Source organism: Pteropus medius, unplaced genomic scaffold (genome assembly GCF_902729225.1).
Source record: "Pteropus medius unplaced genomic scaffold, Ma_sr-lr_union100, whole genome shotgun sequence".
In the NCBI taxonomy this organism is placed as follows: Eukaryota; Metazoa; Chordata; class Mammalia; order Chiroptera; family Pteropodidae; genus Pteropus; species Pteropus medius.
The window spans coordinates 7,795,302-7,822,482 of record NW_024354911.1 but is presented as its reverse complement, the minus strand read 5'-3'; positions in this window follow the sequence as shown (position 1 = coordinate 7,822,482).

Below are 27,181 nucleotides of genomic sequence, written 5' to 3'. Positions count from 1 at the left end.
TGCCTATATTAAGCTTACATTCCCAAGGGCAGAGAGAGACAGAAAATCAATAAGTAACTTATTAAGTGATAGATGAGTGGATGGGAGGGAGTGGGGAGAGATAGGATAACGGAATCAGAGTACCTGATTCAATTTTAAATAAGCTGGCCAGGTTAGGTGACTGAAAAGGTGACGTTTGAATAAAGTACACAGACACTTATTAGGGATATTCCACACAGAGGAAAAAGCCTCTGCAAACATGCCTGAAACTCTGGAAGGATATCAAGTAGGTCAGTGTGGGTGGAGCACAGCGTGCTGGTGAGGGTGGAAAAGGAAATAGATGAAGTCAGGGAGGTCATGGCACAAAGAGGTGGCAGATCACGCACAGCCTTGTAGGCCTGCAAAACCTACAATTTTACTCTGAGTCACATGGCAACCAACTGGAGAGTTTGCTTTGATTTACTTTTCTCTTCTATAAGCAGCTTCCTAGAGTAGCCATTGGAATGCCCCTCATTGGACAAAAGGGTTTTTGCAATTGTTGCGCGCGCGCGCTTTGTGTGTGTGTGTGTGTGTGTTTAAGCTTTAACTACCAAGGGAAAAGTCAGATTGATATCAAATGTACTTCCTTAGACCTGAAATCTGGGTCCTTGTACTAGGACCCATACTTTAAAGATCCTGTCCTGCTCTGGCCCTCTCCTGGTTACACTTCTCTCCTTGGGATGAGGTCAAGGGACTTGGTCACCCAGACCTGCCTTCCTCCTTCTAGACCACACTGCAAAGCTCAAGAATTTTCTGCCCAAACAGGAGATTCCTTTCCCTAGGGCCTGTGTGGCCCTTGTCTTCTGGTCCACCCTCCCTAGCCAGGCCATGCTCCCCCAAGCCTGCAAAACCCCTTGGTCAAGAATGGTCAGGGGGCGGCTGTTTTCAGGGGAATAGAGCTTGGTCTCTCTGGCTGGAATGTGGATGGGAGGGTGACAAGCATTGAATGGAGGCCTCCTGAGGTATAGATGGAGCGAGAGAGGGTGGGCTGGGGCCAGAGCCGTATTCACACTCTAGCCCCAGCCCTGCAAGTGTCCAGTGGACTAAGTATATCAAAGTCCTTCAAACGATCACCTAGAATACTAAAACTCTACTGCAAAAAGTAGAGTGAGAACTCTCCTCTTCCTGGTTATAACTGCAACAAGAAGCTGTTTCTCCCAGCAGTTCTACTGTTCTGATCTCCTGGCTTATTCACATTATCAAAATGGATTTCCAATCAGCTGGAGATAAGGTTTTCCATTGTTACCTGAGCACATTTCTCATGGGCCCCCATGTTTCCAGGCTGCCAGCCTTCTATGAGTCACCTGATCAGCCCTAAGGTTCCCTTCTCATCCATAGGTCCATCAGACACACACCATGGAAATTGATTATACTACTTACTTCAGCTAGGAGGCGATAACTGTTCATCAAAATAGCTATTGCCAACAGCAAACATATTTTAAAGGGACTAAGCACTTAAGAACGATTTTAACTTGAACATAACGTATTTTCAACAGTTAAATAGTAGCTTTCTCTGTAAGAGTACTACTCTTTAGAAGTGCTTTCAAATCTATTATCTCCTTTTATTATCTTTATATCTCTGTGAAGCAGGTAAAATAGTTAAAAGAACAAAATCCCAGAGCAGATAAAAGATTTGACCATGGCCACTTACAAAGGTCCTACTAAGTCTAAATCTCGATCTGGAACCAACTCTGATAAACTTTCCAGTACACCATGCAAACCCAGACCTCCATCTGCCTTCTCGATCCTTCCCTTCTCACCCAGACATCCTCAATGTCTTTGGCTATTTCCATGTCTCACGTGATATTTCTTCCTTTCTGCATCTGCTACATGGGCATTACCTACCTTAGAATGAAATCAGTGTGAAGAGTTGATATGTTTTCTAGTGAAACTTCATGTCTCTTTATTCACTCAACTAATATTTGTTGAGTGCCTATTCTGTTCCAGGCGCCATGTCCAGGGAACTTGAGACAGTCAATACTCCTGCTCTCACAGAGCTTGCATTTCAGTGGAGGGGAAAGTCAAGATGCTAGAACACACATAGATGAACAAGAAAGCAGTAGACACAGTCTCTGCCCTGTGCCCCCATTCTCCATTATTCTCATACATGCCAGTTCAACAGCGTCCTCCTGTAAGAATTTGCAACTTTCCACCTGAGACTTTCTCTGGCTGGCCTGGTCCTCGTGCAGGACAGGCCTGAAGTGCTGGGGACATAATAGTTCCATAATAGTACCCAACCAGTAACAGATTAGAGTTAGTGGATAAATACCTCAGTTTCCTCAACTCTCAGGTGGGACAACTTTGAAGTATGCTCTTCTATTCTGTCATCCAGTTTCCCCGGGGGCAAAGAGCCACAACTGCCCACAATGGTTACCTGCTCATTGAACCTTGCATTGTCTTCTATTGTCTCTCATATTTACTTCCATGCTCCCCCACCTGTACCTCCTGGGATCACTTAAAACCTACTTAAACTTATTTTCTTGTCTGGGGGCATTTCTGATGGTGATAAACACTATGAGGAAAATAAGTCAGTGTAATGTGAAACAGACTGAAGGAAAAAGCGTGTTAGATTGGGTGTTCAGGGAAGATTAAAAATTAACTGATGCTTGAAGTGAAGTGATAGCTGAGCTGAGACTTGAATGACAAGGAGGAACCTGCCAGTGGAAACTGGGGAACCTGAGAGACAGCCTTCCTCAGGGAGAAAAGAGGAAGTAGGAAGGCCTGGAGGCTAGATGAAGCTGGAGTACTTGAAGAACAACTCAAGCCAGAGCCAAGGAGCAGATGAGATCAGAGAAGAGAGAGAGAGCTGGTCCCGGAGCCCACTGGAGCCACAGAAAGGATTTCTGGATTCCACACTGAGTACAATGGGAAGCTGCTAGACAGTGGGTGCACAGAGTGACATGATCCCATCCACCTTTTTGAAAGGTCATTTTGGCTTCTGTTAGATCCTGTACCATACATTATACATAACCAGCCCCCCAAGATGGCTTAGTTAGACCACATACGAAGTGTACTTAGAGTGAACTGCAGGGGGGAAAAATAGCAATTCGAGAACTTTTTATGGTTAACAGAGAACTTACCAAATCTCTAGCCCCAAAACCCCCACATCAATAATGCATCAATCAAGCCCTCAGTAAGAAAGACATGGGAAGTACAACTGGGACATTATTACTACCAAAGATGTGTCACGCAGCAATGTGTTCAAGAGTTCTGTGTCTCATAAATAAAACGTTAGAGAATTCAATCACTTTCCTGATAAGTCATTTTGAATTAAAAAGAAAAAAATGACTTTTGCTAATAGAGAAATGAAGGTAAATATATCTGACCATCTTGCTCCAGATTTCAAAACATCACTGCTTTTAAGTATTCCCTGTTCTTAATGGTGCTATAGTAATACATATTCCTCCTGATAGGAACTGCTTTGCCATTTTGTTATTTAATGCAGATGCTACAGAAGCAAAGGTTAGAATCTTGCCCCTTTTAGGGCAAAAGATTAGGCTAGTTAGGCTGATGCTTGACAAGCAGTCAGAATAAATTAGTTTCCCCTCTCTGAAATGGTCCTTTGTCAGCTGGGGCGGTAGGGGGTGCGGGGAGGGGCAGCAGACACTATTTTAGCTCAGCTAATGCTGCCAAGAGCGGAATATCAGATGAGATGCAGAGAAGTTCACTTCAAAATCACTGCTTTGAGTTAAAGCATCTTGATACCTGTCCGTACGGCGCCTGATAGTCCATCACCCTTTCCTCAAAGGCTGATTCCATTTTTCACCACTGTTCCCAGGAGTTATTTACTGAGAGGCAGATTTTTTGTGGGAGAACGTGTTACTAAATTTCATATGCTCTTGAAAAGAATTACATAGGGAAAATGCTTCTCAAAATTAAGCAAAAGAAAACTTTTTCCTGCATGTTTTAAGGGGAGATTTTGTTTAAGAGAATGAAAAATAGCAGTTTTATTTACTTCTAATTCTGGATATCTTCACAACATTTTGTATCATAAGAGTCGCTTCTTGATTAAATTTTTTTTAATTTTAGCTCCCCCACATTTTCCCCTGCTTGAATGTGATGTTGCTAGGTAATGATGGACAGTCACACACACCTGAGATCTAAGAAGGAGTTATGTTTTGCTGAGAGTCAAGTTAGCATGTTTCTATTCCATGTTCAGAGATGAGGATTATAATCAGTATAGTAATAAGGAAAGTCTTCTGTGAACCCTTCTGCATTCAAAGGCATTGTTAGTAGACAGAGGTAATGCTATTTAATTTATTCTGACCTCATACTCATAAAATGAGAAGTTAAATTTGACTCTGAAGTTCTGTTTTCATGTTTTAAGTTGCATCACTTTTTTTCATCCTCAGAATAATTATCCATGTTGCAATATTTATGTAAATAATCATTCCAGCTTCTCAAGTGTGTTTGTGAAATAAACCCCAGTAAAATTGCTTATTTTAATTTATATCTGTGAATAAAGTAGAAAAAAATTAGCCATAATTTATACGTTACTGATATGCATAGATATATTATGAACAATATGTGAGATTCATTCACTCCATCATTCGTTCAACAAATTTTTATGGGGTGCCTATTCTGTAACGGATAGTGTTCTAGGTCCTGAACAGCAGCAGTGAACAGAAAGTCCTTCATCTGTTGGAGTTTATATTCTAGTGAGAAAAGACAAACCAATTGACAAGTCAGACAAATGTATGTTTACGCCAGTGGCAATAAATGCTAAAAAGAAAAATAAAGCTGAGATGAGAAACCGGGAAGGCCATGTGCGTAGAATAGCTATTTTAAACAGAGGTGTCACAGAAGCTTCACTGATGAGGTGACATTTGAGCAGAAACCTGAAAGAAAAGAGCCATTTTTAAATCCAAGAGGAACATTGGAGGCTAACATAATGGCAAGTGCAAAGGCCCTCAGGTGAAAGTAGGTGTGGAGTGTATAAGGAACATGAAGGAAAATGTAGCTGATGCTCAATAAGCAAGAGGAAAAATAACAGGAAATGAGGATAGAGAGATAGTAAGCAGAAGCCTGAGGCAGATCACTTAGGGCCTTGCAGGTGATTGTACAAGACTCAAGAGTACTATAAGCCAGGCACTGAAGATGTGGCAGTGAACAAAACAGCAAAGGTCCCTGCTATACAGATTTTCCTTCTAGTAGTTACACACACACACACACACACACACACACACACACACACACACACAGAATCTGCTTCCCTTCCTCATGAGCCCTTTCCTAACCTCCAGCAACGTTACAATTGTTCCCCAATCAGTAGAGGAAGCAAGACCAGATTCTGTGGGAAATAAAATTGCTTGTTCCTCATTCTCCCGGGATCTCACAGCTCATAGGGAGTCAACGCAATGCGTCAGTTGTGTTTTGTTAATGACACAAAACACATTTTCATGTCAAGAACTTCTATTTATGTTAAAACAAGTAATCCTTAGCAAAATTAAAACTAACTTCAACTATAAAAATAACTCTTCCCTGGAATAACATTTTAAAATGTAAATCTGCAGCCTAAGATACAGACCGTTTCCAACAGCTCCCAGGACCGCAGGTCATCATCTTATTTATAATTCTTTTTAATTCATTCTAAATTTTAACTTGGAAGGAAGCCATCACTCTCTGCCCTAGCTCATTCCTTGGTTTAGGTTAAATCCTAATCCCCTAATGTTTCTTCTTTATTCCTATCACGAGCAAATTCACCTGCTGTCCTCTGATGATGTTCTAGTGACAATTAGCACTGCAGGCACAAGGCCACCCACTAACGACCACTGACCACCTAACAATGGGCCACCTGAACAATGACAGCCAGCAAATATCTGTGTCGGTGTCACTAGCTCTCCAGGGCCATGTTTGTGATTCTTTGGTACTTCATGAAGCCAGACCTCCTGAAACTCACAGTGCTTGTACTCTCACTGCCAGAGCTGGAATTAACTCTTAACCATCCAGAAATTTCAGAGCTCTCACCCATTCCCACCAACGCAAACACACACACACACGCACACACACACACTCACTCACACTCACACACACGAGTTAATAGGACCCTGTTTCCACCTACTAGACACTGATAGCTTTTTTCAGTCTCATGGCTTTCTTTTATTCCCTTTCAAGATATTCTCTCCAAAAGTGTCCTGAGTTCATGACCTGCCTCTTCATCTCCCTCCCTTACTGACTCCTATATAGAAGCTACCAATTTCTTGTTGGCAAATAGAGGTGGAGAATGGTGGAGATGGGGTTGAAGATGGGCAGTTCCTCACAACACCCCAAGAACAGCCAAATGCTCCCACCCTGCCCATCTACTTTTAAGCCAGGACTCAGTGACTTAATGTGTACACAATGACAGAGGTTAATTAATTAACTGCTTCTGCCCCGGTTGCCCCTAGCAACTGGCTTTGGTTCATAGAGATATTTCTTAGAGATTTTGTTAGCTTGTACTAGAAGAGAAATTTGATCAGAATTTAGAGCAGAAAACTGGTTGTAAGAGAAACTCTTTCCATTGATTAAAATCTAAATCTTCATCTTCTAACAATGCTTATGTCCTCATTACTCAAGGTCACAGTAAGAAAGCCCCTGATTACCTGCTGTTCTAGTTAACTGAAAACACAAACATCCAGTGACCTTTAAACCAATCAAAAGCCCCTCCTCACAGGCCCATGGAACACAAATACGAACACAATATGAACTAAGGTAAGCGATCTGACATGGGATGACAAAGCATTCAGAATTCCCTCTGGCCAGGTTCGGCCACCGGCGTTACCTGATGCACGTTCAGAAAGCCAGCCTTCATCCTCTCCATTGTGAAAATCACTCTGTGCCACTGTGAAAACTATTTGTGCCTTTTTCAGCCCATTAATTTCTCTGTATTTAAGAAGAACAGCATTACCATCTCTGAGATTAGATTTTGTTCATTAAACCCTCATCTCACTTCCCAACCTGCCAAATTTTCGTCAGTAGAGATCTGGGATTCAAACACCACAACCCATTAAGCACAACATCTTGGAATTTACAATTTTGTTTTCCAAAACTCTCTACAGACAATCTTTCTCACATTTATTAGCCTAGTAAAGGATTAAATATAAATGGATGTTTTCTAAAGCATTTTGGATATATTATTATTGGCTTAACACTTCACAAACTATTTCCATTTTGCAGAATATGCAAAGACTGGAGAATGCAAGTTCTTATTTGATTGTTTTTCATTATAACTACTCAAAGTAACCATTTGTTAGCTTTGTTTTAATATTTTTTAAATTTTAATTAGGGAGGGAGGGAAATATACATGACGATTTGAGAGTATGCTGTTTAAAAGGCTTAAAGTAGAAGATTTTCATGATCCAATGTATTATGCCAGAAAGGAAGAAAAGTCTGAGCCCTTGGAGGGAAAAAGGACAGCCTCCAGTCCTTTAAGTTTCCTTGGGTGTGACCTCCATGACCAAAGGAGGCTGGTCACAGACGGAGTAGTAAATAGTTCCAGGGGACAGCTGAGCAACTTCAAACCTTATAGGTCAGCCCCCGACTTCATTATAAGCAATGCGACATCACGTACCAAAGAACTGGGCCAGAGAGACCATGCAGAACCCAGCATGCCTGCAGATGCCGGAAGTGGAAGAGACCATCCCCCCGCTCCCACCCGCTTTGCCCCGAGAGAAGCAGAAAAGGCCTGAGGATAGAGTCCCACCTAAGGAGCTAGAAAGACAGCCAGGAGGTAGGGAGCTGGACAAAGTCACACGTCTGGATTCTTCGATCCAAATGAAGAAGTGTTGAACCATGAGAAGAAGCAGCTTTAGCAATTTTGCAAATAATCTCTCAGCCTTGGGAAACTAACACAATGCTGTCCTCTGAGGAAAGGCATATGCGGGTTTAAATATTTGGGACTTACATTCTAATACAGAAGTTAATCATATCAGAGATTTTAAAAATTCAGCTATAATTTCTCTTTCTCCCTGATCAGGCTCTTCTACAATGTGATTAACACTGTGATCACAATAAAAATGTTTTATTTAGTGGATAATTGTATGTACTGGTGTCTACCATTTCCAAATGTCTCCTTTTATTACCCTTGTTAAAGAAAGTCTTAATATTTAAGTGATTTACGGATCACTTAAAATGCCAGCCTCACCATTAGGAGGTACATTCACTATACGTTGCTTAATTTTATAGTACATTATTTCTTTATAAACAGACACATTACTGTAGAACATTAATTAAATCTTTTCTCCCCATTATACATTACATTTTGAGGACAACAGTGTTACCAAGTATTGGCCTGATTGATGTGCCTGTGGCTGTTTCTTGGCTCACAAAGGGAGCACGCTTCCCAAGACGTGGTGCTACTGGGACTCCAAGATTAAGCAACAGACAGCTCTGATTTGTGAAAGACGTACTTAATGAATAATGCATGGCAGATGCGCTTCAACAACCCAATTTGCTGAACTATTTAGCATCAATAACCTAGCTATAATAGAAACAGAAGGCCTTTTAGAGCTAGGTTATGAGAAGAGTTTTAATAAAATGATATCACTCCAATCATATGCATCACATCTGCATTTAATATAACCTGGTATTTGGATTGGTATAAAAAGAAAACTTTTGCAGCCACTTTTTTGTAAAGCTCTCACTCAGAAATACGTTGGCATATGGGTGCTGTGTGAGGATCAACCATTGGGGAAGGAATTGAGGAAACACTTAGTAAGGTCTTCTTCCTGCAAATCACGCAGTACTGAAAAGGCCAAACTCTGATTTTTAGAAAACACTATGGTTAAAAAAATAATTCCAGCAAGAAGCACAAAACTTCAAGAAAATTTCTTATTGTTTTGAGACTGAATGACAAGAATTACATTAAAATTTCCTATGAAATAACGTATTTTCTAACATTAATGAAAAAATGCAAGAGTAGTGTCAAGAAAGTAACCTTCAGTAAATCATTTGCTAAACAGATAAACTACCCATTTTATACTTCCTTGTTAACCCCCTAATCTCCAAAATGAAGAAGAACAAAGTCCGATGGCCTAATACCTGAGAAACCATGAAAATGCTCTATGCAAGGTACCCGGTCAGCATTATTTAAATGCATATTTATCATTTAATACCATTCCACTAATAAAAATAAGAAAGGTAAAACTATGTCAAATTTCCCAGTACAAATAACACCCATAAAAACAGAAGTAAATTTGATAAGAACAAGATTTTACTGTTGCATCAGCAGCATTTATTGAGTGAATAATGGTGAGTTCAACATTCAATATTGACAGTTACATAAAAACTTAGGAGAAATTTCCTAGAGCGAAAGACTGGTCTGCATCCCATGCTCCATACAGAACAGCCAAGACCATCTTCTAAGAGGAACACATTAAAATCACCCCACACTCAGCCTCGTTGTACCCCTGAAAGCCTTGAAATCCAATGACATCTCTGAAGCCTAGGACTTAGCCAAGCAGGAGACCAGGCTTAGTCACCCCAGCTTCTGAGCAGAATCTCACCGTCGTTCAAGATCATCCATATGAATGCCAGGCCAATTGTAAGAGGAAAGCTCTGCTCCTCTAGGTGATTTAGCTGCTTCTTCAGCTATGAACAATGGGAGCCTTAGAGAAAACCACTGCAAATGAAAGACATCAGGCTTTTGCTGAGAAGGGAACTGATGATTGCTGAGTAGCTACTACAGGCCGGGCTTTGTGCCAAGTGATCCATGCACCATTAGAAAAGATGAATATTGGAACTGACAAAATAAAATGAAGGTAAAGTGAATGAAAGAACCAAAGTATATCTTTTTATGATGCAGCTTTGGGAGAAAGAAAGATAAGCTGAAGCAAAATAAGACAGAGAGGGGCCCTGTTGGGACCACATTCTTGTCTGTCTTGGAGAAGGTGCTGAAGGTTGGAGGTTTGCTATCTCTTGGTATGGAATATTCCTGAGCAGCGTGAAGTCGTATATCCCTGTACATTGAGGAAGAAGATAGAGCAACAGCCCACAGGTGTATTTCTGCTTAGCAACCCTGATCTAAGTGGGTTTATAAAAATGCCCCAAAATTTCTCCTAAGCCAAGCATCTAAATTGATCTGCCTTCACAGATCAGGCAGGACTGCTGACATAGGAATTAACACATATTTATCTCAATGAGTCTTTCACTTTATAGCAGACAAAACCATCATTTAAAATATGAATTGTCTGTGACAAGGCCTGGTTGACCCCAAAGTCTTGAAATATCAGCTTTTAAAGAAGCTGAGCATTCGGGATAGAGATTCAACAGGATACGAATATCATGGCTGAGTCAAAGATTCTCAGCTATGCTGTGAATTAATTTCAAATTCCATCTAAAGGAGGAAAAAATATTGCAAAAGCTCCTTATATTCAACATGTTCAAGAACAACTCACAACTTTTCACTCCCCAAAGTATCTGTTCCTACTCTCAGGTTTCCTCTCTCGCCCATCAACTTCTGCCAGCCAAGGAGGTAGAGGTCACTTCCATGACCCCATCAGACACACACATACACAGGTATCATACCCAGTCCATCACCAAGTCCTGCCGATTTTACCTTCCAAATGTCTGTCAGAATTATTTGCTTCCCTCTGTCTGCTGCTACCACTCTAATCCAGGCTCCCATCACTTCCCCTGGACAACAGGGGCAGAAGCACTCCCTACATCTACCACAGCCTCACTCAGCCCCTTCCAGTTCTGCATACTGCAGCCAGAGTATTCTTTTTGAAATGCAAACTGATGACATCTCTACTTGACTCTTTCTTCTCCTATTCTTAAAACATACCAATAGCTTCCCATTGTTAATAAGATAGAGAACAAAATCTTAGCACAAAACTTCATTGACTGACTCTGCCTACTTATCTCTCCAGACTCATGTCAAATTATGTTCCTCTCTGTGTGTTCCAACCATTTATAGTATTTGCAGTTCTTCAAACATTCTATGCTTCTTCCCTTCCTAAGACCTATACAAGCACATAGACTCCACCCAAAACATTCTTCTCCACTCCTAACCAACTAGCAAGTACTATCCATCTTTCAAACCTCAGCTCAAATGCTGATAGAATTCTGATAGAAGCCTATCCTAGACTCCCAAACTAAGACAGGTCCTCTTGTTAGACACTCACAGAGCATCTTGTACCTTCTCTTCATGGCCCTTATCAAGGTTTATAATTATATATATATTTATATGATTATTTGAGTCTCTCTGTTCAGTTGCAAGCTCCCTGAGGGCAAGGCTTGCATTTGAGCTTCTCCTCTGAGTCCCTAATACCAAATGCAATTCCTGACACCTAGTAGGTGATTAGTAAACGTTTATAATGACAGAAGGAAAAAATTATGAAAAGAAGAAACAGGAAAGAAGGAAGGTGGTGAAGATGACTAATTTGAACCTAAATCTCAGGATTGGTTTGGGAACTGGGGTCACTGAGCCCGCCTGGCTGCTAAGCACAGGAGAATGAGTTATGGGGGCTGCCAACAGGTCTTCTCCACTGTCCCTAGGAATGTACCTGCTTGGCCATCTTTGAGGCTGCCCTACGTAAGCCAGAGTCTCCCCAATAGGATTTCATCTAGCACTTGTCCTACTTTTATATGAGGTAAAATCAGAAAGTAAGTAGGATCTGAGAAAGCATTACTACGTTGCATTGACCTAAAGCTCTGACCACATTTGTGTAAGCTGTATATGTCCAAGCAAGGTTACTTCAAAGTATTTGGTCAAGTTAGTGTTCTGTTTGTTGCTTTTCCCCATTCATCTCTTCAAAACTAACATTCCGTATTTATGCATCATCTGATTACTTATACAATGTTTCACTGCTGCCTTAGAATTTCTCCCAGAGGTATTCCCTTTCCTCGTCCCTCATTTCTTATGGAGTCAGCTGTAAACTAACCTCATGTAGCTCCACTCCTAACTCCTCCTGAGCCGCTTCCTAGCTAACACCTCTTCCTCTGTGATGTTGGCACCTGGTGGTGATTTTAGAAACGCTAATTCAGGTACAGGGCATAACAAGCCTCTGGGCTGCCACGTCTACACTGTGTCAATCCTGCTTATGTGCTGAAAGGATTCCTACAGCAGGTTAGTTATGGTCCAAAAGCTGAAATACTGTGTTTACCAGACAAAAGGGAATGTCCTAGTCACACTCTGGTATCAACTGCCCCTGAGCTCTCTCTTCTGCCCAGTTTAGAAGACCACTTGAAAAGCTACAGCCAGTGGCTACCCTGCCAGTGAGGCTAAGCAGCACCACATTTTAGATACTCAAAAAAGCTCATGCCACTGGCACAAAGAAATCTTTCTGGGAATCAAAGAACAAGAGGCCGCTATGATGTTGGCAGTACCCATGGCCCTTCACTTTTCTACTGATTGCAGAACAAATGAGGGCTTAAAAGAGTAGAATGCATGCTGGAAAGTCTAGTTGATCCACCCTTTAAAGTGAAAATGAAATCTCTTCATTTCAAGCAGAGGTGAAGCGCTGACCCCATAAGATTATAGCACCAGTTTCCCACACTCACCAATACAAAATGCAGGTAGATTACTAGGAATTAGGAGACCACCTTCAAACTTAGCTCTCCAGAAACATTGGTTTGAGTAGACAGAAAAGGAAACCACAGATGCAGCTACTAAAAAGAATAATGTTTCTCCTGTACCAGAGGCTTGCGTATTTTCATCGCAAAGAGCCTGGAGGGGAGAACTCTTGTGTACAATTGGGGTGGGGCCCCTGCTCAGTTCTGGAGATGTAGCTGCTAGGAGAACACAGATTGAAGAAATGTGTCCTTACTCTACATTGATCTATAGGCTGGTGCTTACTCCACATGGCCCTAAGGGGTAGGACTAACACAAAAGGGCAGAAGCTACAAAAGGACAGATTTGGGTTCAATATCAACAAGAACTAAGAGCGGCCTAAAGATGGTGTTAGCTCCCCTAGTGGCCATGAGTTCTCTGTCCGTGGCTGTCCAAACACAAGTGAAGAACCTCAAGACTCTCAAGGTCCAGGAAGCAACATGGGGTATAAACTCCTCCACAGAAAGCACATCTGGAGGCAGCACCTTAGCAGGAATCACAATCAGAAAGCATATCAAAATGTCCAAAGGAGAAGAAAAACAAGTACATCCAAAAGGTACAAACATGGGGAAAAGAATTCTTATTCAAATACAAAAGAAAAGAAGCAAAGCCAAGATTTAAAGTGAAGGAAGAGAAGTGAAGCCTTGAGGGAAGAGAAGTGAAGCCTTGAGGAAGCCTTGAGTGAAGCCTAGCAAGGATGCTCCTGTGGTGGCTACAGGACAGAGACAGCCATCTCGCCTAGGGTATCTAGGGCCAAAGTCGTGCCATGCCCTGGAGATTCCAAAACTAAACGGGACAATTTCTTGCTAGGATATCATAGAAAGTATTCAAGCTTCGGTTAAGTAGTGAGACATCATTAGTTTTCAGCTGGAATTGCTAAACCCGCAATTATATGTCATAGTTTGTAAATATGTATCCATGTTTTTTTTGGTTTTTTTTTTTTTTGGAGAGTCAGCTGCTTTTACCAGATTCTAAAAGGTTATACACCACTGTTTTCAGTAAACTTCAAAGCATCTTCAAATTCTATAGGGACGTTTAAAATTAAATACTTGGATAGAAGCAATATTCAGTTTCTTACTTGGTATTAGATAATTCAAGTTTTAAAGCTGTAACTAATATTAACCCTTATTCTTTGTGGGCTTGAAAGTAAAATAATTGATAAATGTTCCTCCAACTAAATGATTATATTTCAGGTGGTATTCAGATTTGGGAGTTTTATGGAGCCCAGGGAATGCAAACATAACATAATGCCTATATTTTAAGTCTAATGCAAGGGTGGATTCATATGGTACATATACTAGACATTTGCCCTTTGCCTTCTGACAATTGCCTCAATTTTCGTTTCAGATCCACTCCCTCTCACTATCAAGTAATGTGATCTGAGCTGGCTTCCTCCTCAGTTCTGAGAGTGACGCTCCTTCAGTCAGAGTCAGACTTTCCCTGGCCTCAATGATTAGAATAGGACTGGCAGATAACCTCATCCAGTCTAGTCCTGGTGAAACTCAGGACATTTACTGAGAAAAGTAGGACAAGGACCCTTGCTTTTTGCCCTGGATTTAAATCTCTAAGTTGCTGACAGGCACCTCATAACTATGAGACCCCAAAACAAAGCCAATACTGAAGAAGCAGATCTAAGAAATGGATAACAGGAACTCATTTCGTAGTAATGTGGGTTAAGCCATGAATCAACGCACAACTTGAAGCCATATCACATCTCATTCATATGCCGATAAACTCCCTCTTTTAAATAGCCCAAGCCAGTTTGGATCAGGTTTTCTGTCACTTGCAACCAAAAGAATTCTGATAAAATAGTAGATAAAAATACAAAACTACGGTTTGACAGTTACCATTTAGAGTCCCCATAAAATAAACCTCTATCAATTCATATGGCTTTCCCTAAGCACAGCTAAATGTGAGTCTTTTTACCTGCTTTCTCATCACTTGTGTCTTTGCTTCCTCTCCCCTCTTCTAAAATATACCTCCAAGATAACACAAATTCCCTTGAGGACCCATATTTCCATTTAAAATATGTTCTGAAATGCAATCAGCTCTTGAAATCATTTCACAGAAATCTTAACAAAGTAAAGCAGCAAAAGGAATGTAAAATGTAATCTGGCCACGTTTTGAATAGGGGGGTATTATAGCATAATGAGGAAACAGAGCTCCTTCCAGTTTCATTTATCTTAAGAAGTTAAAATCCACATGAAAGTAATGTCAGCTTTTTCACAGAAATAAATTATTTTTTTCATGGGGGAAAGAATGGGCTTTATACTCTGAAACCTAATCCTCTGTTTATAATTTGTGAAATTATAAATCGAATGGCAATTAGCAGGTGACCAAAAACCAAACCTTAACCCCAGAAGACCTGAAAGCTTTTTATAGCAGGGGCAGAAATGAAGTCACATAAATGAATAACTCTGCCTGGAATAGTCAATGAGCTCATGAATATTTGATAAACCACGATTTACCACATTCCTTTCTTTAATTAGTTAAACCACATGCAACGTCATGGTGGAAAGTCAGGCAAACATAGTCACAACTAATTTGAAATTAGACAATCAATCAATAAAAAAACTTGCCTAATAGGAAAAGTTTTTATTGTAAACAATTGAAATAGTCACAAAAGAAGCTCAGAACTGATAAGGTACAGAATTTTGCATATTGTAAAATTAAAAGTAGAAGAGAGATTATTTGATAAAGTAGCTGTAAACAGCAAAACTAGTTTGGAAAATCTTTCCAAGATATCTTCAGTTTGAACTTAAAAGTAAATATAAGTAAACCTCTAGATATCTAAGAATTTGCTTCAGTTGGAATATTTTCCCAAACTGACTTATATACCATCATTCTAGAAGCAAATAAAAATATATCTGTCGAATAGCCTTGAGGGTTTTCTCAAGTGTATCTAGAGATTCTTATTTAAATGAAATAGTTAATTCACTCAAGGAAATTAAACTCAAAACTTAAATAGTTTTCTAAATTTCTCCAGTTCTAAAGGTTTTCTTTCGTACTACACTTTGCAAAAGTTTTGTCACATAAAATCACTTACCATCCCTTTACAAAGACTAGTTCAGAGGAATATTGGTCAGACCCAGTGGCTCAAAGCCCAAGGATTTGGCAAATCATGGTATTAGATTTTGCAGTAACTTTGTTCTCCCCATCTCCTGAGAATTCTGAAGCATTCTAATTGAATTCAAATGAATTTAATTTTAAAACTTTTTTATGACAGCTTTTAGCATAGTTGGACAGCCATATCTTGTGATCAGAAGATCAAAATGTGCAATAGCCTCTCAGAGCAAGCCTAACCATGCTTCATCGAGACGCATGGCCAGTCTTAGTCTGGAGGCAAGTTCTGCCTGATTGAAGATCCAATACCCTAGGAGTCAACTAACATAACATCAAAATATGATGGCTGAAAGTAATCATTTCAAGTTTTTAAAAGATATTTAATTGTGTTTAGACTAAGTAGAAAAGCTTTTGAAATATTAGACAAAAAATAAGCAGCTTTTTATATAGCTCACAAATTTACAGTCTGTAAAAGAATATAAAACTAACCACTTGAGCTTTGATATGGCAATGGAAATGGGATATTGAGAAAAGGCAACGCGAGAGCATTCCCAAAATACTGTAAGCATTTAAAGCACAAAAACTCACTAATATACAAACATAGTATTTTATAAATAAGCTTTCAAACCTAAAATAAAAGAGAAATACAATGAAAAATAAATTTGGAGCCTAAAACACAGTTCAGATAAAATCATTTCATTTTTAAATGCATGCATTCCTTAAGTAGTTTGTTCCATAAAATAACACTCATAAAAGAAACTGTCTTTTCTGGAAAACACTAATAGCTAATTAAAGCTACCAATTCACACAGCTGGAGCATGAATTATTAATGAACTTAAGGGTTGGAAATAAGATAGCATAAGAGGCAGCTTAGCACTGCAAAATATAGAAATAGGAGAATCAAGGGAGAGAAAACCAGCGCTCAAGGAAAAGAAATAAAGCAATCTCTATAATTGCATTCAAATATTCCCAAAGCAAGAAAACTAGAGATTCCTGATAAAAGAACAAATAATATAAAAATTATATTTATAAATGTTATTGACGGGGTTAACTGCTAGACAGAGTAATAATTATTCTAGAGTCAGCACAGCAGATACAGGTTTTTCTTTAAACTGGTATGGCCACTTATTCATTAAAAATGTGTGTTTGAAGTACTACTTTTTAACGCGTCATGTAAGGGTAAGCAGCATGTGAACCAAAAATATTAAGGCTAGTTCTGAGTTACAATTGCTTAATCCCAAAATTCCCATCTGGTACATGTTTTTACAAACCAGCACTACCAAGAAGAAATTGACCATCAGCAGCACAGAAAGGGATATATAAACACCAAGTGGAGCCAAAAGTGTAGTAGTGAAACAGTACAATCTGGGGCCACCAGACCAAAAAAAAAAAAAAAACACATGACAGTCTTTCACCACTGCCCCACCTTCCAGAAAGTTCTCATTTGTATGGATTTATCAGCAGTTCCCATTCATCAACTCATCAGTGCAGAAGCAGCCAAATTTATCATCGAGGTTCTGAAATCTATTCTGTTCCCAAGTATTCAACCAGAGTGTGTCTTCGTGGCTCTCTTAGTTGAAATTTTTTTTAATGAGAAAATTGGGACAGTTAACTATAGTTAGAACATTCGAACAGATAATTCATAAAGATACTAGCAGGAAAGAACCAAAGTTTAATACTAATGCATCTCCATGCTAAAATTCTGAAAGTCAGTCAGTCTTCTTAAAGAATCTTGTTTGAAAGCCTTAGCTCAGTAAATTGTTACCCACCGAAGCCCTATTATTACCTCATCCATTCTGCATGATAAAATAAAGGATGTAACTTTTCTCTTCATTTGTGTTTTTTAACTTCTCTAATTATTATAGATCTTCAAGTTCTATAATCTGTAGAATTGAAAGGCTCAGATATCCTTGGAAAAAAAATAATTATTATTTGCCCATACAGAAATGATGTCTGACTCAATTGTAAATCAGTTAACATTTAATTAGTGCTCAATGTGTCACAAACTGTGTTAACATAATGAATGAGAACACAAAAAAATTCTAATCACAGAGAATTCCAAAACTCTATTTTAGCCAAAGGTGCAATCTAATCACCAACAATTTTTTTCTATAGCTGTCAGTGTTAGAGGTTATTCTCATCTTCCCTTGCCTCTTCCCTTTCTTGTTCAGGGTTTCATAGGCTGTGGCAGAACTGAAAGTCAGACAAAAGAAGGGAAGCAAAGTAACAAGATTCTAAGAACACTATCCATCATCTCTTTCTGGAAAAATGTTGTCTTGAACTTTATCTACTGGTCATAAACATTGTATTGGAGAAGTCCAGTCTAGCCTGAAGCAAAATTCCCAAGGTCATAGATTTATTTTTAGAGCTTCACACACTTCTTTCAGCGTCTCTTTATCCATAGTAGTGGCTGACTCTATGAAAGCACATAGCACAATGTCTGGTCCAGAAAAGATGCTCAATAAATATTCATATACTATCAACTATGAATTGATTAATTAATTGGTTGACTGTGTTCCTGAATTCCTTGGCCATCGTCAGCCAAGTTCTGTACCACCAGTAAAACATGGCCCCAATCCCTGAGCATCTTATCACAACTGGTCATCCTGAGAAAGTCATCTCAGATTCAGTAAAATTCTCACAATCGAGGAGTAGGCACTCAAATTTGAATATTCCAGGATAGATAAATCAATGAACAATTTTTTACCTGAAAGTTTCTGTAAATAGTGAATCTCCAGGGTTAAATTTTCAGACATTATTGAAAGCTGAGGTCAACGAGATCCCTCAGATCACACATTTGCCCCTAATCAGAATGGTCCTTTACTTGGTCCTTTGCTGGAAAAAGAGAAGAGGGGGAGTTCGTCCTTTATTTCTATATATTTTCTTTGCTTTTGTATAGTTTATGTTATGCTCTGCATTACTACCAAATTGATCTGAAATAGATTATGCCAAAATCGTTTTAAAATATATCACAAGGCCAACTCAAGAACAATGAAAATAGTCTCTTTTGTTAATTATTAACATGTTATTTACAGAGGGGCACAATATTACACTGGTTAACAGCATAGACTCTGGAAGTCTCACTAGTCATGGCCTTAGGCAAGTTATTTAACCACTCTGAAACTCCATTTTCTCATTTTTTAAAAGATAATACAATACTTTCCTCACAGAGTTGTCATGAGAAAGAATAGTGCCTATTACAAAATGAACACTCAATAAAGAACAACTTCTAAGTTAAACTCAAGAAAACTGGACAGTGAGTAGGCAAGCCAATGGCCATTTGGATTTTTACAACATAATCACAAACCTAGAATAAAAACAGGCACTAGACTTTCAAACAGATGAGCAGAGACTTGATAGTTGAGGCCTCAAATTAAAACAACAGAGGAATTCACATTTTAGAAGTGTGCAAACATTTTAAGTTAGTATAATGAGTTGTTCAAAGTATAAATTCAGATATCAACTAATAAATGGAGATTTTAAGAGGCAATAGCCCTCCCAGCACTCCTAAAAAACACTATAGAGTAAGTCAGTCTGTCTACTCAGGGATGATAACTAGCTGGAAAAGTTATTAAAATATTTCCCTACAAATTGGTAATAACCTCTGCCTCACACATGTCCCCAACTCCACTCCAGCATCTTCACTAAAGACTCCCAGACATCCTCATAATCCAGTACCAAAGGGCTAAATCCTGATACAAGCTGCCAGGGGCCTTCATGATTTTATTCCAGGGCTGCACCCAGCATGCATACCAGCACGCATACCAGCACATTACCACTGATTATGGATTGAATTGGGTCCCCAAACAATATCTTGAAGTCCTCACCCTTCATGCCTCATAATATGACCTTATTTGGAAATAGGGTCTTTATAAAGGTAATCATGTTAGAAGGAAATTATGGCAGGCTCTAATCCAATATGACTGGTGTCCTTATAAAAGGAGAAATTTGGACACAGAGATAGATACACTCACTAGGAAAAAGCATGTGAAGATGAAAGCAGAGATCAGGATGATTCATTTGCAAGTCAAAGGAACTCCAAAGATTGCCAGTAAACCACCAGCTGCTAGGAGAGAGTCATAAACCAGAGTCCCCCTCATAACCCTCAGAAGGAGCAATACTGACACCTTGACCTCAGACTTCTAACCCCTTAACTGTGAGATTATATTTTTGTGTTCTTTAAGCCACCAGTTTGTGGTATTTCATGACAACAGCCCTAGCAAAATAAAGCACCACTTCTGACCAAACCTTAACATGAGCTGGTATCTCCCCACTGGCCTATTCATAAAATATAAGCACTGTTCCCTCAGATCTTGGGAAGATAAAAGCAAGATTGTTCATAAGTCCCCTGAGTACATTCTCATAACCCAACCAGGAGTCCAAAGCCTTTAGGAACTAGGGAGGATTTGAGAATCAAAAGTTAAGGAAAAAAAAAAAAGCAGGCTAACCACAGCTTTTCAAAGCCTAGGATGCATTAGAATAGATTTTCATGTCCCTAAACTGAAGCCAGGTTTTACTAACAAGGGTTACTGGCAGCCTCACCTGCTCTTTCACCCTGATTAACAGCGTAGGTAATACCTGAAAGACATGAGCAAGCCTCCTAGGAAACCTGGACAACTGGATACAGTTAAAACAAAAATTCCTCTGGAATTGTTTTACTAAGCATGCATAGAAAATAATAATAATAATGTCACCTTCTGAAACTCAAGTAACATTTACATTCTTCATCTTAAAACCTCAAGATGTAAATTAAGAATATGTGTAACAGAGATCTCAGGATATTATGAACTGATCTGATATAGACCTGTACTTGAATCTCCCCACTTTGTATGGGCAAATAAAAGAGGCCCTGAGACCTGTAGTCAATCAGGGAAGAGGCTGAAACTAGACTATAACTAGATTTTCCACTAAATCACTCAACCTACTCAATCGTTAAGTACCAATTATGAGCTCAGGATATAAAAGTAAGAACAGTGAGGAAGAGAGAGGAGTGTGAATATGAACACCTAAAGAATTAAATTAGAGAGAATTAGTATGGTAAGAACACTTGGAGTAGCAGTAGATGAGAGTAAAAGGCACACAAAGGAGATACCCTTTGAGCTGGAGATTTGGAAATTAATCAGTGTTCACTAAGCCAATGTGGAAACCAGGAAGGTAGAGGAAAAAAGACCTTCCCAATCAGAAAAGTAGGAGAAAAATTACAAAGCACAGAGTGGGAAGTGACTGGAGAAAGGCAGACTGGGCCTTGGATGTCAGAAGTTTGTTTTACAGACAATAGAGAGCTACTGAAGGGTTTATACAGGACATGACTGGTTGTGTGTCAGAAAGCTTTCTTAGTGACAATGTTCAAAATAAACTAGAATTGGAGATAAGCTGGACATGGGGAGACATAAGAAAAAGTCATTTCAGGAGAAATAAGAGGTAGAAAATGACAAATACTAATACCAATTAAACAAAAGGAAGAAAAGCAAGGCCAAAGATGAACCTGAAGCTCTAAAGTAAAAAAAAAAAAAAAAAAAAAAGACAGAGAAAATAAATTCAGGAAAGAGAGTTAGTAACCCTTGGGGAAGTTCCAGAATGTCTCTCATAACTTCCTAAGCTAACAAGATCATAAAGTTATGTGGAATGTGCATAAAACTTTATAAGAACCATTAATTTAAGGTAAAGAAAGAAAATTTTTCTTTAAGTGTTCAGCATCTGCAGTTCACATATTTCAAATACTTCCCTGGAAGTGTCTATGTATTAACCTAATTGTAGCACAGATAATTATTGTGACTTTAAAAGTCAATTCTCAAACAAAAAGAAACACCAAATATTTCCCCATGTAAGCTATATTAGTAATCGTGTTGACAAACTAAAGGCAAATGATTTTCATGATTCAAGATATATATTTTAATACAAAATAGTATAATTTAACTCCAAACTAGATTTATGCTTGAGTGTAGATAAGTTTCATTCAATCAATAGGAGATGCAAAGATTCCTCATCCTCAAGGCATCCCCACTCTTATTTATCATGAATTTGAACAAATTTGAACAAAATACAGCACATACTGGGTTTATGTCCAGTAGTGCTTGTAAAATTATATTAAGAGCTCTGTAAGTCCCGTTATCAATATAAACTTTGAAATTATTCAAATCTCATTTTAATGATTACCATTAGGCTGTCTCTTCCATGCAATTGTCTGATGATTCCAAATACAGTCCCTTCTCCTGGGTTCCAGATATTCTTCAACTGGGTACCATGCCTCTCAACTCAAACTCAACACAATCAAAACTGAAGTCAAATCTTTTCTCACCCTAAATCTTCTGGCACCTCCTTTCTTATTGCCTATCTTGGCTAATGGAATGGTCATTACCTACACTCACTAAATCTGAAGCTTAATAGTCATCTGGGATTACTCATCCTAAACACCTCAATCAGTCCCCAAATCCATTTTCTATCTAAGTCTGCCCTCTCCCCATCTAACCACATTGACACTACCATGTTTCAGGATCCCGTAGTTCTTTCTTGGACAAATGCAGTATCCTTCTGATTTTCCACTCTGCCTCAAATACATACATTTCCAATAAAATGATCTTTCTAAAGTGTAAATCTCTAAAGCATCACCATATTTTTGGCTATGTGTCAATAGCTTCTCCTTGCTTTCAAGTTGAATTCAAACACCTGTGTAATAAGCAAAATAATAGTCCTCCAAAGACGTCCATGTCCTAATCCCCAGAACTAATGATACAGCCACAAGGCAAAAAAGTTGAAAACGGCAAGAGATGGATTTTCCCCTAGAGCCTCCAGAAGGAACATAGTTCTGCCAACACCTTAATGCCCATAAAACCTATTTTGGACATGTGACCTCCAGAACTGTAGGATAATAAATCTGTGTTGTTTTAAGCCACTAAGTCTGTGGTGATTTGTTATAAAAGCAATAGGAGTCGCTGGCCATGCTACCCTGAACAAAGCCCGATCTTGTCTGATCTCAGAAGCTAAGCAGAGTCAGGCCTAATTAGTACTTGGATGGGAAACCACCTAAGAACACCAGGTGCTGTAGGTGTAAAAACTAAAAAAATAAAAATAAGGGATTGTAAGCTAATGAGGTCCTTGCAATCTGTGAGGTCAACCAAGGGTAGCCTCACCTAAAATTTTTTTAAAAATTAAAAAATTTAAAAAATAAAAAAAATAAAAGCAATAGGAAACTAATACTCCACTGTATAGCATACATTGTCATTCACAAACTGGGCCCTATCTATCACTGGTACCACACCTCTCCACTCAAACTCAACTCAATCAAAACTAAAGCAAATATTTTGTCACTCAAAATCTGTTGGTACCCTCTTCCATATTTTCTATCTTGGTAATGGAAACACCATTCTTTCCAAGGTTCCTACTTTTCAGCCAAACCAAATATGTATTTTTTCATGTTTCTATGCCTCTGCCCATGTAAGTCATTCTACCTTCCCTTTCCATCCTTCATGAGTCCACTAAAGCAGCAACTGCTTTGAGAAACTTTCTTGGTTGTTGAGATGGAGTCACATGTCCCCATGCTCTGTGCCCTTCCTATACCTAAAACAGCTTTGTGTTTATTACAATCTACTTCACTGGCTGCTTTGTCTGCACCTTCCACTAGACAATCGGCTACTTGAAAACAGATACTCTCTGTCAATTTATCTCTGCATGTCTAGTGTCTAAATGGTGCCTAACTCAAAAAGGCAAATTGAATACAATTAATGGTAAGAATAAAAATAGACAGTAAGACCAAAATGAAAGGTTAAAAGAAGGGGATTCTAGGAGGTTGAGAAAATCTTTACTGGAGATAAATGGCAAAAGAGCCACTGGAAAAGGGATTAAATACATAAATTAAAAAAGGGGAGAGAAATTTATTTTACTAGCCTGAAAGTAGTCCAAATAAATGAGATCATTGACAAAAATGGAGGAACTATCCTTGAAAAGAAAGATTTTTTTTTCCTTCAAGTGAGGAAAAAAAAGCAAAAGATTAATATACAGATATTAATTCATTAAAAGATTAATATACAGATGCACAAAGGAAAAATGTATCCTTTCATGAGGTTAGGGACTTCATTTTATTTTAAGATATTATGTTTATGTAATTCCCTTTTTTGCCTCCAAAATTTCTCAGCATCATTTTAACAATAGATTAAATAGCTACTAGCTCTTGGGAATTTTTTAGGGCATTGGATTCTTTTTCAAGCCATGAAAGCATCTGAGCATTCCCAGCTGCTTTCCTCCACAAAAGAAAAATACCAATTTGTTTCCAACTAATTCAAGTCCTGCTAACACCACTCATAACAAAGCTCTGCGAGGCCAAGTCAAATCCAGAGTTCCTGTGCCTTGATCTCTGGCCTCAGGACCTCAGCTATATTCCCTTAAATGTATTTTTCACAAGCAAAACACACCAAAGTTTACTAGAAAATCCCATCCCTACCGAAGTCAGTGGTGACAAGATGACAACCAAAATATCGCACAAATAAATATTGAGAAAATTGTACATGTCACCTTCCCCTAAGAACAATACTATAAGGGTATACCACTCACACTGCACTCACCAACCCACTTTTGGAGTCAAAAAAGCCTCCAATATTGACAGATTTTGATAGCAAGACAACCTTACAGAATGTGCTCCAGTGGGCAACTGGCAGAGAACACAATATGAAAGCTTAAGAAAAAGCCCTCCTTGATTCCATATTTTAAAGAGAACTGTTCTCACCTACAATCTATCAAAGCAGCACTGTCTTTAACTGAAACTGCTGCTGAGTCAGCAGCTTGCAGTTCATTCATTTAGTTTTTATTCCTAGTCACTTTCACCAACAACACTTACAAAGGTTTGTTTTCACACAAAACGGTCAAACTATCAAATCTAAAAAGACAAATCATGATTAGGCTTCAGGTATGGCACTAGTAATCGGCTACTTCAGGTATGGCACTAGTAAGGCAAGATTCTCAATCAGAGCTTCTATTTCTATGGTTTCTCTAAGAAAACCACCTAATTCTGTAAACAAACAAAAAAAAGACTGATCACACCCCCATTCATTATCATATTTATTTATTCTATTAATTTATTTAAAGCTCCTTCTGCAAATAGGCACTGTATCATCCCAGAAAGGGAAGATAGAATGTTTGTGTCCCCCTAAGATTCATGTGTTGAAACCTAATCTCCAGTGTGATGGTATATGAAGACGAGGTCCTTGGGAAGTGATTTGGTCATGAGGGTGCAGCCCTCATGATGGGATTAGTGCCCTTTTAAAAGAGACACTAGAGAGCTCTCTCATCCCTTCCACCACATGAAGACACAGCAAAAAGATGAATCTGTGAACTGGGAAGCTGGCTATCACCAGACATCAAATCTGCTGGCACCTTCATCTTAGACTTTCCAGCCTCTAGAACTGTGAGAAATAAATTTTGGTTGTTTATAAGCCACTCAGTCTATGATATTTTTGTTGTCAGTCTATAGTGTTTTGGATATAGCAGCTGAGCTAAGACAGAAGTCAGTGATGTAAGGAACTTAATACCTCTGCTCACACAGGGATGTAGGATTGGCTGGTTTGAGGGATATCACTCCCCACACATAAAAATTTCTTGAGTATCTATTCTGTTTGCAGCATCAAAGAGTTACAGAGGACTTATAAAACAAGGTTCTTATTCCCATAGAGTTTGCATAGTGGTCATAAAATCAAAACACACAAGCGTGAAAGGGTAAGAGCCAATAAAGAGCTCCTTCAGAGACAGATAAGAGTAAACAAAAAGGGAAGGGGTACTTCAGTGTAGGCTCAACTAGACAAAATACAGGAAGTTCAGCAGACCTGTATCTTGAGTTGACTGTACTGTTTAGTATAGTAAAGTTTTGGATTGCAGGAAAAAGAAACACATGCTGAGTGGAGAATCTTCACAGTATTTTAAAGGCTGCTCAGAATATTTCCCACTTTAATCAAAGAAACTATTAAAGATAGTCCCCTCAAACTGAGAAAATACAGAAGATATTCTGAAGGGTAGAGATTGGGGGGGTAGTATGAAAAACTATTCATGGGGCAACTCATCAAAAGGAACTATTACTTTCTCTTAAAGGGGGAAATATTAACATTATCAACTCTCATCTCATTCCATTATTAAAAACAGAAGTGCTTTGGACTTTTACTCTACTATCTTTCCACAAGCTAGCATAAAAAGAGAACGTTCTCCCCGTAAGAGAAAAAAAAGCTTTTACTGATATTTACAGTTATATTATGTGTGAAAATAACAATATAGATAAAACACACTGGCTTTTATCAAGTTGGGCAGTAAGAGACACCAGAGACCAACAAAGGCACAAAAATCTCATGCCTCAGATTGTATGAGGCTCACTTACACTATTCATAAAAGTTATTATTTCTATGAATATTAAATAATCTTCATAATTCACAGAATAAAAACTTCCTTGTCAGATTCTAGTGGATGACAAACTAGCAGCAATAGCACTGCTACATTTCAGTAATGTATGTTGAATTTATATTTCCAATTTTGGGAAACAGTTTGGAAAAAATAAAGCATAAACATCACAACAAAGAAAAAGAGAAGGCAGAATTCATAATATTAAAGTGGTGTCTCATTACCAGCTGAAAAAATGTTTGTCTCAAATCATAACACTTTATTAACCCAATGAGAACCAAATGGGGAGAGAGAACATTGAAGATAAAGTTAATAGTTCTAACATTAATATCGAAACAAGAATTACCTTTCTTAGAGATGTTTTGTTCCCCTTTCTGATCATTGTGGTGACCTTTTACTAATTTCCTAAATTGACCTTTACTAATCAGGAAGTAGCGGATAAATAGTTCTTGAGAAAGATATTATATAATATCCCAAACAAACTGCATTTTGACAGTGATCTGTTGGAAAAAATTGTCTTATTCAAGGGTTGATTTCAAAATGCTGAAAACAAATCTGTGCCACTACAGCAAAGAAAGCTTGGATTTTTTTTTTATTTGTTGAACAAAGAGAGGGCTTAGCAACATTTGCTATATTTCTAAGAGAAAATAACCGCTTTGCCTAGCTAAAAGTGCTTTGTATATAGAAAGGGCTCAAGAAACTGTTTGGTAAAAGAATTAATTTTTTTTAACTGTAAATATTTTAAATTAAAAAAAACTAATTAATCCAGTCAGCCTAGCCTATATAATGACAGCTCTTTTTAAAATGGAATTATTTTCCTCTATCATTCCCTAATTACCCCCTACCCATAATAACTTCAACCAGGTTTGGAAGGCAATCATCTTCCACTTAGTAAACATGAACAATGTTTTATTTACAATAACTTGTTATTGCTTTTCCTCTATAAACCAACACAAAACTTTTTTTAATGGTAACATCGGGCCTAAACTATTTTTCATGTTCCTCTACTTGGCGAAAACCTATAAAAAAGCAGATGGAGCAATAGTGGTGGTTTTAAAAAAATACACATATAATCTTTTTATAAAATTGAAACAGTTCTACATGCAAATATTTTTTCTGCCCTGATAGACACAATAAATATTCAATAAACATCATTAAGAAAAAGATGATGTAGAAGAATATCAAGTGATATCTGAT